Here is a 16516-nt window from a genome sequence, read left to right on the forward strand (position 1 = left end):
CAGTTTGCTTAACACTGTACATGTGGCCCTTAATGATCATATTCTTGAAAATGCATATCATATTCAGAAGCATTATTTGTGTGCTCAATTGTCTATTCGCTTTCACGTTCAAGTTGAGTTAAATTAAGACTGAAGTTTAGATTCACTAAAATGCAAGTGTGATTTTTAATATTAGTTATAAATACCAGCTTATGAAAAGTACCTTAAAATGTACTTTAAAAAACAGTTTATTGTTGATGTTTTGAGCAAAATACACAGATTACAGAAACAAAGAGCATTGGGGACATGAAAATTCACAACTCTCCAGCCAGGAGATTAAAGAGAAATGATTTGCAGGAATAGTTGGGCAGTTGGGATAGTTCCCTATTGCTGCATGAATTATTTAAAGTACAGCAGATGCTAGGATGGGCAACATGTAGCATAGATCCAGATCATGCCAAATGGCTCAGTATTAGAGTAGCCCAAACACATTTGTCAGGAAATACAAAAGGAAATGGTGCAGTCACTATGTAAATGCTGCCTAAAATTAGAGCTATTATAGTCTTTTATTTAGCATGTACAATAAGATTGTAACTGAGGACATAACCCCCATGTAGAGGTAGATAAACCCCACCAGCACAGATTTGTAGACGAAAAGGACATGTAGTAGTAGCAGCACTAAGGGGGTTCTACAGAGTCCTTCCATGCATCTGGAGTATACCCTAAGATCTTATATGGCCTGAAATGTCTTTAATTGACATAGGCCCTCATAATGCAAAGGTTCTAAAATTTGTTAAAGGAAGGCAATTTCTAACCTGTGTAAGCTACTTTTGTGTCTGAAGATACGATTTTCCCTACTAATTTACCATATTTGCTCAGAGAAATGGAAACATGTTAATTCCATATATTCTATAGATCATGCAGCATAGTTTTAATAGAATCACTTAAGCATTTCTAAAAGCACCAATGGCCTCTGAAATAGGCAATTATATACATTTATCTTTTTAGTATGCCTTCACTATAAATGATTTGTATCAGTGGCTCTAATAAAATTAATCTTTTGCCTTGTTTCAATTTCAAGTATTTTTAGGGAAAAATATATAAAAGGTTCTTGAGTAACAACTAATGCATCCTGATTAAATGAAATCTCCTATTGACCGCTGAGCTTGATTTGTTACTTTTCCCATTGTGTTCTCAACGCTTTTTCCTGCTGTTCGGCCACTTAGCTGGCAAAGAGAAATTGGATGAAAGAACGCTATTTTGTAGTCTAAAAACATGCTTCCATTTAAATAATTACCAGTGGCTACAATGGATGTAAGTATCAGTGAAATAAGTTTTGTATGAAGCACATTCCAAAAATATCTGTATCTTTCAGCAAAGCTTATTTTAAGACATGCAATAAGTTTAAAATCAGAACAAGCTGATTCGTAACTGAACTGGAACAAGGGCTGGACTGGAGGTGATGAAACATCCTTATGACATAAGTGCAGCTGTACGCTTGATATTATAGCCCACATACTGTAAGGCACCTACCTTAATCAGCTCCCGGCCGTCTTCTTCTCTTCCCCGGCTGAAACGCCGGCACCGCACGCTGGAACTTGAAGCACCCGCTCGCGCACGCGGCCGCTTCATGAATATTTATGAAGCTGACCGCCGGCTGGATTCCGCTGCGTCGCTATGGCGACGCAGGACGCGATCACGTCCCGGACGTCGGGGAACGCCCCCCCGGGCTATTTAAACCTCGAGCACAGTATCCTCAGTGCTCAGTTATACTGGTCCTGTCCGTATTTCGTGAGCTCCTCCCGTATTCCATATATATTTACCTTGTTCTTGTTCTCCCGGTATCCGACCCTGGTCTGCTAAACGGCTTCCTGTGTTTCTCTGGTTTCCTGACCCTGGCTCTCCCTGCTACTACGTGTACCTCTGGCATCCTGACCCCGGCTATCCATACCGACTACGTGTACCTCTGGCTTCCTGACCCCGGCTATATTAACGGTTCCCGTGTACCTCTGGCGTCCTGACCCTGGTCTGCTAAACGGCTTCCCTCTGACCACTCGTGCTTACAGTTACACTACCAAGTGCCCTGTTACCCTCACCAGGCCCCTTGCGTGTGTTCTGTTTCTGAGCAAGTGTGTTCCAGTCCTGCACATCGGATTCCTTCTGGTAAGACGAACCTCACACATACTATGTTTTTATGCATAGACAGACAAATCCAGCCAATGGCCGAGTGTGAAAGCACCCGAGTTGCCTCTGGAGGCATTGGCCCACTTTTCCAGATGACAGTCCGTGCCTGGCTGTAACAATGTTATAGAGGTGATCTGCTGGAAAGCATAGTATGCACCTATTGTATATTTGGGTTTTGGCTTTGTTTCAGCTCATACACCTCCCCTATCACAAAGTCAAGCTTAGCCAGATAGCTGGCTGGAATTGGACCTAGGTCAGCCCAGTCTGTCAAGTCTTACAACCATTTCTATTAACTAAGTCTCATTATAATACTAAAATTATTTTACCAATTACAACAATTTAAATAACTTTTAGAAGGATTAATGTTTTTTTCTTATGTGGACAGCTGAAACTACAGTGACAAGAAAAAGTAAATGAACCCTTTGTAATTACCTGGGTTTCTGCATTAATCGTTCATACAATGTAATATTAGCTACATATAAGTCACAATTCAAAAAAAAATGTGTTTAACCCAGAAGGGGTTTTTGGTACCTCAAGGAGAGAGAGAGAGAGAGAGAGAGAGAGAGAATGATAGCAGTTATGCTGCACCACCATCTATGTCTGCCTCAGTATTTAATGATAGCAGGTATGCAGTTTTAAAGTGTGTGGGGGTGCCACATACAGGATCCCCCTAGGTGCCAAATACTCTAGTTACGCCCCTGCCCTGACCTCAGCCCCATTGAACATCTTTGGGATGAACTGGAATGGAGATTGCGAGCCAGGCTTTCACATCTAACATCAGTGCCTGACCTCACACGTGCTCTGCTGGATGAATGGACAAAAGTTCTCACAGCAACACTCCAAAATCTTGCGGAAAGCCTTTCCAGAAGCGTTGAAGCTGTTATAGCTGCAAAGAGGGGACCAACTACATATTTTGTTTATGTATTGAGAATGCAATGTCATAAAATTACCTCTTGGTTTAATGGCCAGGTGTCCCAATACTTTTGTCCATATAGTGTATACACTTTCAGAAGCTATAAGCAGACAATGTCTTAATACCAGTTTCAAATGGCCAACATGAGCTCCAAGAAGCTACTGCACACAGGATATTTGCCAGTCCAAGCTTGGACGTGGGGACACATGGAGACGTGGGGACAGCTGCTACAAAAAGTTATCAGTGATGGGAATTGAGTACAGTTTATATCAGATGACACATCATGGGCCATATAGTCTATGGACATGATAGGACACCATTTTCCTTAAAAGACCAGTGAGGTGAAAAGAATTTAAAGTAAAATGACATCATCTGACCCATCACCAATATGAGGTTGAATTGCCTACTTAGGACAGAAACCAAGGCTTAAAAGAGCAATACAGTCTTTCAACAGTAAGTAAATGCATCGTAGGGTGTTTTGCAGACCAAGGCTGTCCAATATGGCACTGCTGGCTGACATTGCTCCTTGCTGACTCCATCTTCAGTGGGTGACCACCTAACTGGATATGTCCGGCTGTATACTGTGCAAGTATACAAATGTAACGTGCAGCCTCTCATATTAGCCAAGGGAGCCAATGATAACCACTTCTTCCCTGCCCAGGGTAGGGATTATAAATCAAAAAGTTAACCTGAGCTGGGGATTTAAAAGGGTAGTTAAAGAGGGCAAATGTTCCTACGTACATCTTAAAATTGCAGGCAATTTGCAGGTTAATGAATTTGAGAGTTGCCTGCTTTTTTCAACTAGTGTACACTACCTGCATGTGAGTGTAGTTAAGTTGGTTTGACCTTTTGTATCCACTTAGGGCAAGTTTGATGTTGCAGACCTGCTATTTTAGCAACTCACAATCACTTGCACTTTACAGAGTAAAAAAGCCTGTCTTTCTCTATATATATTAATAAACTAACTTGCATAAGGTGAAACTGTCTATATCTTAAACACATATTTAGTAAATGTTATGTGAGCATAAAAATACAGAAGGTGAACGGAATAAATGTAAGCTAATGTCATTTTTCTGTTAAGCAATATGTAAATGCTACAGATGTGATAAAGGAATATTCAGATAGCGAGAAAAATACACTGTCATTACAATAAGAAAAACTATATATTTTATTCCAATTGCACTGTAATTTTGAGTTTTGGAAAGTTGACATCTTAAACCTAGCTTTAATTACCCTTCCAGCTCATGCTTATTTACGAAAGCATTTTGAAATCACATTAATTTTCTTGGTTTATTGCATCGATTTTGTTTTTGCAGAATACATGTTGTGCCTTTTGATTTGAATTAGCTATTTGAGCATGCTTATTTTATACTGGAATGCTCCAACTGATTTATCTCTTTAACTTTCAATTTCCTGTAAATTTTTATTTCCAAACATGTAAATTTTTTTATTGCAGTTCATAATATTACATAATGTGGTTGTTTCATTTGCATTTCGTTTAAATTTGGAATATCGTTAAACAGTATCAGAGTAAGCTGGGTGTTCTTTTCTCTAAGGCATTATCTGAACTGCATGGAATGAAACAATCAAATACAGTCCTATACACATCTACTACAATGGTTACTGTACATTCTTATACTCTGGGGTGCTTGTTGTGTCATACTGATGTAATCTGAAAGGGACTATAATAAACTTATTAAAAAATATATAATGTTTAATTTGCTTAAACATTTTGGTAAATGATATTTATGATTTTCAGTGAATCACATACTATATGCCTTCTTTGGAATTTGTAGGGTTACAAGATGGAAATGGATAGAAATGTATACCTCAAGTTTGTTTGAAAGGATGCACAAGTATTTATTATACCTGGTCAGGATCCTCTCATTGCCTCCTACACTATAAGTACAAAAGTATTGGCAACCACCTCTTAATTATTGAATTCAGGTAGTTCAATCAGACTCATTGCCACAGGTAGAAAAAAATCAAGCACCTAGCCATGCAGTATGCATTTACAAACACTTGTGAAAAAAAAATCGTCACTCTGAAGAGCTCAGTGAATTCAAGTGCAGTATTGTGATCTTTTCCACATCTCCGGGACATAACCCGGTGGGAACCGCTGTGACATCCTCCTCAATCCTCCAATTAGGGAAGCAGACGTCATAGCAAGCCCCGCCATATTGCCCTCAGTTTATGCTTTCAGTGACATCCTCTTCCAGAATTCACATATTCATTATAAATATATTATACAAGAACATGAAATAAACAAATCTAAAATAATTTTAAAGACTCATTATTCTAATAACAGAAAATATTTCTGCATGTTTCCATGTTTACTCTTCGGTCTGATGTCCAACTGGGTGTTGATTATAAATGATATTATGAATGTTATAACCATGCGGTATAATCCACACACATTTTTCCTAGGTATATATAAAATTACTGATATTTGTATTAGTTTGAGTAATTTTCTTGTAACACTGTATGGGTGTTATTACACTTTATTTAACCTTGTTTTTTTAATATATTTTTTTATTTTACTGCAATATTTCATGTACTGAAAAATACATCATACTACATTACAAATAGTAGCATATAAAATTTGATACCTTAAGAAGTCATATAAAGAGATGGAATCGCAAAACATATTTTACAGTTTTCTTTTATTTTCCTCATAATGTAAGGTACACAATCTCAGTATTGTAAGCTTGTAAGCATGGCTCTCTTTACCCGAGGAAAAATTTGTCTTAATCTGTAAATTCTAGTTTTGTCATACTCTTTAAATGTAGTACTACAAGAAGCACTGCATACATTGTCAATGCTAAAAAAAATTAAGATGTTAATTTGCAATATTTTTCTTTATACTTTAGTATATTTACAATGAGAGCCATCTCTGGATGAGCATTTGGTTAAAGAAAAAATGTTGCTACCCAAAGTTTAAACGTGTTTAAGAAATCCCTCTGTTTCTCCTGAGGCACTCTACTATTGATTAATCCATGTCAGGTTGCATTAGTCAACACGACTTGACCAAAACATCACGAAATCTGAAACTGCATGCATGATACCACCCGGTGAGACATGTCACATCTAGGCACTAAGCACTTTACAAGTCTAAAAAAGTTATGAGCTACAAAGTTTTAATCTGCACGAGGCACGGAAAGCAGAATGATTAGAAACTCATTTTAAATCCTTTCTCACAACAGTGGTGTCAAGGACCACCTGATCTAACTTCAGTACTGTGGCGTGTTTCCAGACTCCTGTTCAGTTACATTTGTGGTACAAAATGACCACGGGCCTAGTGTTCCTGGTGGTTTACTGGGAAAGCAGGTACCTCAAACTTAAAAAATCCTGATCACTGATTTTCCGGGTGTCTATGAGAGTGATAGTTCAGATTCTTCATATGATTACACACTTGTTTCTGCAAAATGTGTGAGGTGCACTGTACCCCAACAACCATTGCATATTTTTTATGTGGATGTCAATTCTCCTTTGATTTTTCCTTATTTAAGTAAGAAAAAGGGTTGCAATCCTCTCTGGAGCTGTAATTATAATATTTGTAGCAGCTACTTTTGTTGCACATTGTGCCAAAAAAAAGACAATCAGCCTTCTTCCTACCACAGGATGTCCAGCTGACGTTACAGTTTTGAGTGCTAAAACATGGGGAACATCAGCAGAAACTGAACCCCTGTATCCACACACAGAAGTCTCTACAAGGCCTGGGCCCATAGTCGATAGGGAGGAGGCTGGCTCTCAGGCCTCTCCAGGGGCCCCAGTGATGGAGGGTTCTGTCACACACATAATGCTGGCATATACTGTGTGTTTATATCAAACAGCTCTTGTGCCATATTGGAATTAGGTGTTCACATGTGTTCTCCACATTCTAAAATTCTATCGCAATTTTAAGAAATATTTAAATGCTTCCAAAAATATTATTACTTTAGGTAAACTAGAGCTGCCATAAATGTGTGTGCTTTGGCTGAGCCTGGCAAACACCTGCAATATTTTTGTTTAGCAATCATGAAAGTCTAGCCACCCACACACAAAGTTTTGTACCGTATTGGGAAGTATTTTACTTATTACAATTCTTCACAATTTCACGTGATTGGTGGTTTTATAACCTTTTGTTTCACATTATAATATTAGCAAAGTATATTAATTTACCAGCAGAATAACTGCTAGTAGGTTAATTCATAAATACTTTGTACAGAAGTGATCTAAGGATTATAATTATAACGAAAAAGAGTTTCTGACTTTAATTTTAACTAGTACTAATTCTTCAAGTTGAAGAACCATACCATTATTCATAAATCTTCTAAAATAGTTGACACTTCACAATAAAATCATTGGAGGCAAAAAACAGATTTCAATGATTAAAGTAGTGCTTGAAAGTGTTTAGCTATACACACAATGTCAGTGACATTTGAGAAATTCTTTAATATTACATTTCAGTGAATTATAATATGTGGCTTCAAGATACCAAAAATGTTGGTGTTTTTTTTTCTTCAAAATACTGGATGCAAAAACTTGATTCATGACTTCATGTTTGCATATTATATTGAGATCATAAGAAATATTATGACATCTGGAAAAATGTTTTGAATCACTAGGACTTAATTGTTCCAAACTTAAATTTGTAAAACTGTACATAACACAAATGATTTTAGCAGACATTCGGATAATATACTCCACTATGAAGAAACCTGACACTTGTTGGACACATTTCCAGGACATTAAATTTAGGGTATTGTATCTGGGTGGAAAAATATTGTATACATTGAAAAATTGATAAATACTACACATTTCAAATGCCGGGGTGTTACAAAGGTATCTGAAAGCCTAATTCAAATTAAATATTAAATAATTTTTCAACATTTTAACTTCTTCACTGAAGGTGTTCTGTGCCGAAAACTTTAGACTTTTTCTGCATTTTACACCGTTTACTTAACCATGATTCTCCCTTTCAATTTTGGATGCTACCACACCAATTATATATTATATGTTTTTTACACCATTTTCAGATATATTGTCCAACATTTACTATGAATAATACATTAAAACAATGAAAATATTTGAAAATAAAGCACATTTTCCACATTTTTAGATGACCAAAATACCCCAAAATACTGTATATTAAGTGTCTTGATTTTGATCATCAAGACATTTTGAAAATACCCCCACAAAAGTATATATATACATTTTGGAAAGAAGACAACCCAGGTTATTTCACTAGGAGCATTTGGGCACTTGTGCAACCATTTGGTCACCAGTCTGGCCAAGGGGGCTGTAATGTTAATTTGTGCTGCTTTTTTTGCACCAACCCTTCCATGCATCTTAGGACTGATTATATGCAACTGCAGAAAAACCCACCAAAATGTATTCTCCAGATTAAAGTAATAACTGTGCAAAGGTACCAAAAAATGATTCATTTCGTCAACATATCTACTCTTTCAGTTCGGACAAAAAGCAGAGGGCATTTTACGTTCGAAAACTAAATTCATTGTCACTCATCCTCATTTACTCTCATGCTTTTTTCACATTCTCTCTCACTCTCTCACATTCTCATTTATGCTCTCTTACACTCTACTTCTCTCACACTTTCTGTCAATGTCTGCCTAAGTCCTCTCTTCTGTGTCCCTGTCTCCTTGCCGTCTGCACCATTTCTTCTGTTGTATCGTCTTGTTCTTCATTCTTCAGTAGGCCCCTGCTTCTTGTGTCTTTGTTGTTTGTCCACTTATAGGTAGACATGGCCTCCTGGTGGACTTCTGCCCTTTTGCAGAAGTGAACAGAGATGCCAGAATAATGCAGAATTTTTGTAATTTTGTGTACTGTTTATATGTTGGTGTGTGCACAAGTCTATAAAACAAATAATTTTTAAAAAACAAATAGCATAATTCACTTGAGTTTTACAGGTATTGGGTTGTATATTAGGTGCCTGACATAACAGGGATTTTTTATAGACTCTTTATAGCTTTCCTTGTAGGAAATAACAATATAATAACTTTTTTTCAGATTTTATCTTAGGCAGCTAGATGTAGGATAACATGGAATGTATATACATATAAATATATAGATAAAACCAGCATTATTTTATCTCTCCCACTTTTTTCTGAGGGCTGGAAAAGGGTTGTTGTAAAAATTAAAATAAACAAAGCCTAGGTTTTGGACATACATTTTCATGCAATGTGCATCTAACAAACACTAGGGAGTGGAGAACACTACCTTCAAGTTTATCAAAGAAGAAATGTCTCTTCTCTGGTCTATTTCTTTGATTAATCTCTTCCTCCAGTATATAACACTGTGCATTGTGCCTGTTTAGCACTTCACTGAGCTTGACTATTTACTTTCTATGCATCTTCTTTATTATGGAGAGAAAATAATGCAGATTGAAATATGTGGTTGATATGGTACAGTAACGATACAAATGGAAATGTGTTTTTACTACTTATTATATTCACTGTTGTGTTAATGTAAGATTTTTGGCAACACAAACTTTTAATTAGGGTTTTCCTGTATTGCAATGCAGAAGAAAGTATTTTCTAAAATCAATGGTTCTTAGCAGACATGTGCAAATGGGACAAAGATGTTTTGGACAAATTTTGTTTCCTTTTTTTTCCAACTAATTTCTGGACAACAAATTACATTCCCCGCCCATTCATTGTCAATGAAAATTCAGGTACATTTGTAATGCAGTAACAAAATTCATTGCCAAGTGCCCACATTTACTCTCACTCACGCTCTCCCACTCTCACTCTTTTATACTCTCATTCCTGTTTCTGCTGACAACTATATTTCATCTTCTCTCTTTTAGCTTCAAATACAGTGACACATTTCTATATTTATTGTTGTATAACACATGTCTTAACTGAATTATTAGACTAGCTTAACCTTAGCTTTATATTGTTAGGTTAGTTTAAGGATTAAGGAATCTCATTATATTGGAGACTTTCCCAGTTTAGGAAGATAAAGGCAACATGTACATGTAAGAGCAATAGATTAATATGATATGTTTACTTTTTGTTTTTTTAAGTAATGGCATTAGGTAAGAAAATAGTTAACAGGCTCAGATTTTCAACTAGGCTTAAATATGTGATGTTGCGTTTTAAAGCAAGACAAATACATCAATAGTTTTGTTTTTCCGAGAACCAGAGGTTGATGCAAAAACATGTGGTATCTTTACATGTTCAACCCACCGAGCTGGGTTGCAAAGGAAGTTTGATGATTAAACCAGGGAAAAAAGTATGTTGCATGTACAGTTGGTATATATCTGAATCAAATTTATGTATGATTGAAACAGTTTCTTTATAAATAGCCTTTGAAACTTACAGTATGTTCATGGCCTCAGGGCCGGCCCAAGACTTAATGCCACCTGGGGCGAAGTTTAAAATCCCGCCCCCCCCCCCGCCGACGCCGGGGACGGCCTTTAAACTTCGCCGACGCCATTATCTACCCTCCCCCCTTTGTACTTACCGTTAAACAGTCCTGCGGCAAGTCTCCCTGCTCTGCCACGGTGCCGGCTTGTAATGCTGAGCGCCGGAAATTTACGTCACTTCCGGCACTCAGCATTACAAGCCAGCACCGAGACCGAGCTAGAGGGCTCGTAGAGGAGAGAGAGGGGCACCGAGCAGGTAAGCGAAAACCACTCGGCGTCCCTCTCTCTCCCCCGCTTAAAAAAAAAAAAAAAAAAAGGCCCCACTCGGCTCCATTGTAGGGCCGGCCCTGCATGGCCTAGTCCAGAGACAACTTGTCTGTGTATAGTTGTGAATTGTCCCTGACAACATGCCTTGTTAAAACACCAATTTTATTTTGAAACATACCTGAGACTGGTGAATGAATTCCGGCTTCATCTTAGCACTAACTATCCTATTGAGATCGAAGTATTTGAACTATTTGGTTAAATTAATGTAAACTATAAATAAAAATGTGTTCATATCGTTTTGATGAAACTGAAATATATACAGTATTTATACGTCTTTTACGCAATCATTCCTGGGGCACCCAAAGAAGCTGCTTTTTGAGCCCGCAATAACTTGGACTGCCACCCAGCCAGTATTTTTCTGGCATAGCCGGTAATCATCCCTTTGAAGCCAACCTTAGCATTAGTAAAATACTGTTAATGCAAAGCCGGTGTTTATTTTATTTTACAATGGGGAACCAGGCTCACCAATAGAGACATAGATGAGGGACTATGTAGCCATCTACGCCCTCTCTCACTCTCAACAGTCACTTCCCAAATGTCTCTGTTTTGACACACCCCTTTCCTTTCGTTTCTGCTTTTATCTGTTGGATGTTCTAGTTCAGCTCAAGAGAGAGGAGGGAACGTGTGATGGGTATGCTGTGTGGTGGGCATGAGGTGTGATAGCTAGGTGTAATGGGTGTTAGGTGTGATCTCATATGATCAAGCAACATTCAGTGACTCTACCCCATCTGTGGATCCACCCTCACTGACTTTCAACTATAGTCGGTATTTTTTTCCATTTTTTGAGGAAAAGGTGACAACCCTAGCAACAATACCTGAGAGGATCACGACCAGGGCGCCTCCTCTCAAAATCAAAAGATCTGGGTCCTCGGTAATCCTGTGATGATGGGGGGTCACCACAGGGCACCTGAACACCTGAGGCTGGCCCTGATCGTGACTCGCACATCTGTTTCAGGTAACTTGCTGGACTAGTTCTATTTATTTACTTATGATCGACATAGAATGGAGCTCCTCCCCTACCCTGCACATGTGGCATCAGAAGGAAGGAAGGAACCACTGATTCTGACCGTCTCCTCCTAATCACTCAGAGTCCAATCAATATTAAAGACGGCCCTGAAATTTTGTAAACCATAATCATTATTATTATAACGGTTGCTAATATGTCATTGCCACAGTGACAATGGTAATGGAGCTTGTACTGTTTTAAGGACCCAGAGGATAACTAAATCTCCAAGCTTCTTCTTCAGAAACAATTTGGCAGTTAGGCGTATTTGTCTATATCTATGCCCCAAGCTTGGCCGAATACATCTCCTTCTTGCCACTGCACAGCTTGGCTGTGTTTGGCCAAATATATCTCCTGCTTGCTACAGCACAAATGTGTTACACTTACCACAAGACAACTCAAATTCAATAGGGTCTTTTTTATCTACAGGTAAAGAATGAATATTATACCAAAGCTGCCTTTCACAGCAAACTAATCCTTTACAATAGTGATGATAATGTCATAAAAATGTTTCAATGTAAAGCTTCTATCAGTTATGAAGATTCAGGGAAACCATATATATATAATATAAACAACCATGAAATAAATATTTCATATAAAAATATATGCTTCTGGACATAGTATTTCTATTATCCTTTTTCCCCCCCTCACTTTAAGGAACAATCGTTTGTAAGCTGTAGGATTGTTCTGTGGAAATGATGTGATCTTTGTTTCATGTGTTTGTATTAAAATTGTGAAAAACTGAATACAAAATTATTTATAAAGAAAAAAATATATATGCAAATATATTGGTAGTAAATGAATGGCAATAATATGGCAATATATTGCATATACGTAAAAAATGAATACCCAAATTAACTCACTTAAACTTGTCATAGGGGTTTTTAAGGTATATTCCTTTTATGATATTATTTCATTTAAATGTATTCACATTGGTGATTACATAGTGCTGTACGTTGGAATAGTGAGGATTATGATGTTTCCAAAATCTAAAAGTAAATAAAGTTTCCATGTAATCATTACACATGAGCAGTTGGCATTGCATGCAAAGTGATTAAGAACTTCCCAGCTGCTCAGCAATCATAGGTGTTATATTTTCTAAAGGTCACCATCATGATGCCTCCGTGTTTTTGTATTTCCTTAGGGGTAGAAGCATGCAACATGAAATAGAAAGAGCGTGCTTAGTGGGTGGTTTGTAGCAAGCTCTAATTACCTTCCTTTCTTGCTCCAATAGCTTTTTATAAACAATCAATTTGATCCTAGGCTTTAAAATAAGTTTTTTCAATCATAATGAAACTAGAGTGAAATGCTTTCCATTTTCAATTGTTAATCCACTACTAGGTATATTGCTTTAATGATGAGTTTTAGTTTCTTTTCACACTCGACATATAACAGACATTAGCTTGCAATATAAGCTCTCTGCTAATTAGCGTTCAATAAAAGTACAATTAAATGAAAATGTCACTTAGTTGAATGAAAATTGTGGTATCCTTTTAATGGCAAAATTTGCAGTTTGAACTTTGAAAGTTAGGTGAACTTTAAAACGTTTTTACTTTTCAGAAAAATATTTTTCCAGGGTGCTGGTGAATTCGGACGGGAGGGGGTAAAATTCTGTGTCCATTGTAAATAGTCTTATAGTATTCATAAGTATCTACCCAACATAAGGGAGCAGCCAAATACTGGCAAAGGGATTTTTTGTTCAATTTACAGGAGTACTTCACAATTACACATTAAAACCCACACTATTAATAGCTGTTTATCATCAAAAAAGGACAAATCATTTAGAAATGCCCATAAAGACATGACATGGTTTGCCATCACCAGTCACCTGGGGAACAAGTGACTGGGGATTATATGAAAAGGAATTTAATGTTTCTAGTTCTAATCTTGCTTTACCCAAAATTATGTCATTTATTTTGTTTCAGGATCTAAATTTTCTTATTATATTGCCTCTCTTTATACATAAAAAGATGAGCAATATATTCAGAACCTTGCCTAAAATATTTTTGGACTGCTAAAAATATTATAATGATTTTCACTAGTGATCTAATCTGTGATGACTACATTACAAACACAAATTTTGCTTTGACAACATACAAAATAAAAATAAATATTTACAAAGCTGAAAAAATATGATCAGTCATATAAGGAAATCTATATCAATATGAGGTAAAACTGACAAAAATAGTGTTGAAATACATGGTTTACAAGAAACATGGTATAAAAAAAAATGTAGAATAGGTGGGCTTTGTTTATTTTCTCATTAAAATTGTTGTTAACCATGTATCCAAAAGAAGACAACAGATCTGTCTGAGTGGTCAACCATTTATCATTTACAGTTGGTGAATCAATGATTGTCATACTATGCTTTAACATTGGGCCGGACTTTAAACATATGGCTTTTAATGGTGAAACAGGATAAGGGGCATCAATCAAGCTGCTCCAGCTCTAGCCAGAATGCTTCAGTCTTTTTAGACTCTGTGTGACATCTTTATTTTGTGCTTGCTTGATTTTATTTTTTGTATTCCTTTTCCCCAAAAAAATTTAGTCAGGTTAGACGCTTGTAGAGAAAACACTTAAGCAGTTTACCAGATATGTTGTGCCAGCAATATACTACACCCAGCCCTGGGGCACCAAAGTTGCTCATTCAGCCACCAGTTTACCTTTATGATTGGAAAATCATATCCATATGCTCTGCAATTGCAGGTAGTGAGCTGTCTGCTGACAGTCTTGTCTTCTTTCTGTAAACATGAGACAACATTGCTCTCAACACTGGTAAAGTATAACAACGCCTACACTAGCCACTGTTACATTTAAATTGATTTCAGTCTGACATATATAATAAAGGGCAAGGGGCGCCTGAAAATGAATATAAAAAAAAGGAAAAATAAAATAAAAAAGGGAACAAAACAGCCCCTACAAATCCTAGGACCATCCATGTTTCCATGTCACAAAGGGGTTATGAATATAAAGTTGCCCTAGTATTTTAAAAGTGTCTTTTCATAATTTCAGCATGAACATTCCTATACCAACTCCCATCTAATCTTTTATGTTAAGCACAAACTCATTTGCACACATTTTTCTTAAACATTAGCTACTAACATTATATAAAATTGCTGTGTTAAAATAAACATGGAATTACTTGAAAATGCTTTTGCTAGGTCTAAAATATTCATCAAATTATAAATACATCTGGTAGAATTGTAGCTACTCTCTGGAAACCATTTTCCATGTGTATATTTCTCTGCAGGTTCCTTTTATTATTGCTGTAAATCAATAGTTGTACTTTTTTATTACATTTTTTTGTGGTATCTTTTGTTAAGGGATGCAAAACGTCACATAATGCTCATGTTTCATATGCATTGCTTTTAGATATTAAGTCTATTCTCAGGCATGCAGATTTTAGAGCCTTTTCAAGTCTTACAACACACAATGTTGATGTCTATTTTGGAATTCCTGCATTCTTGGGAAATACCATATTTAAATACCAGTCCTCTCAAGATTGTTTTAACTTTGTGCCCTCATAGGTAGTACGTCACCAACTGGCAATGGAATTTGCTGCTTTGTTGGGACATGCCAGTAGTATCACTGATAAGTGGAAAAATGAAGCTATATAATAATAGGAAATTGTCATGTTCCACCCTTCGCAGCCTGGAATACACACAACCTTGTGCTGCTCATTTCCTTTAGTAACCACTAGTGGCCATCCTTGTCACTCTGGCGCACCCAGACCTAATTATCATGTTCAGCTGAACCCTGTTACCTGCATCAAGCCTGCCTATTTAAACCTGCCGAGCACTTCAGTCAGGGCCTTTGCATTGAAGTTAGTGGATCGTTTTGCTCTGGCCCTATACTTGATCCTGACTTGCTATTTTGGCTTCCTGTGTGCCTGATCCTGACTTGTTCCTGGCTTCCTTGCTTCTTTTGTACCTGATCCTGAGTTGTTCCTGGCTTTCAGCGAGCGCCCTGCCAGTGGGCTCCCAAGCCGTGCGCCCTGCCAGTGGGCTCCCAAGCCGTGCGCCCTGCCAGTGGGCTCCCAAGCCGAGCGCCCTGCCAGTGGGCTCCCAAGCCGAGTGCCCTGCCAGTGGGCTTCCAAGCCGAGCGCCCTGCCAGTGGGCTCCCAAGGCGTAAGCCCTGCCAGTGGGCTCCCAAGCCGAGCATCCTGCCAGTGGGCTCCCAAGCCGAGCGCCCTGCCAGTGGGCTCCCAAGCCGTGCGCTCTGCCAGTGGGCTCCCAAGCCGTGCGTCCCACCCAGAGGGCTCCCAAGCCGTGCGCCCCGCCCAGAGGGCTCCAAAGCCGTGCGCCCCGTCCAGAGGGCTTCCTGCCAAGAGACTTACTACCTGTGCTTGTTTTTCATGCCAACATATTCAATACAGATCATTTCAACGTATTCTGTCTGTGGTTTGTTTCTTTACTCTGTCTGTAACAACCCCCAAGTCGTTATACATCGCAGGGTACAGACGGAACCCCTTGTATCCCCTGCACCTGGGCTCCTACCAGACCTGTTTACCCAGTTCGTGACAGAAATAATAAACATTCCTTTAAAATTAATTAAATCGTGTACTCAATAAAAAGCAATAAAATATGTTGAGGGAAATACATCTTCAAAAATAAGACTTTTGGATTAGGAATCAAGTTGCAGGGAGCAATATGTACTGACACTGGAAAAAAGAACACTGCTGAGCAGCACGAGGTGCAGGGAGGTCATTTCCTACAGCCTGAGATAATAACCATTCACACCA

Source organism: Sceloporus occidentalis, unplaced genomic scaffold (assembly GCF_023333645.1).
Source record: "Sceloporus occidentalis isolate IW3139 unplaced genomic scaffold, rSceOcc1.0.p SCAF_22, whole genome shotgun sequence".
NCBI lineage: Eukaryota > Metazoa > Chordata > Lepidosauria > Squamata > Phrynosomatidae > Sceloporus > Sceloporus occidentalis.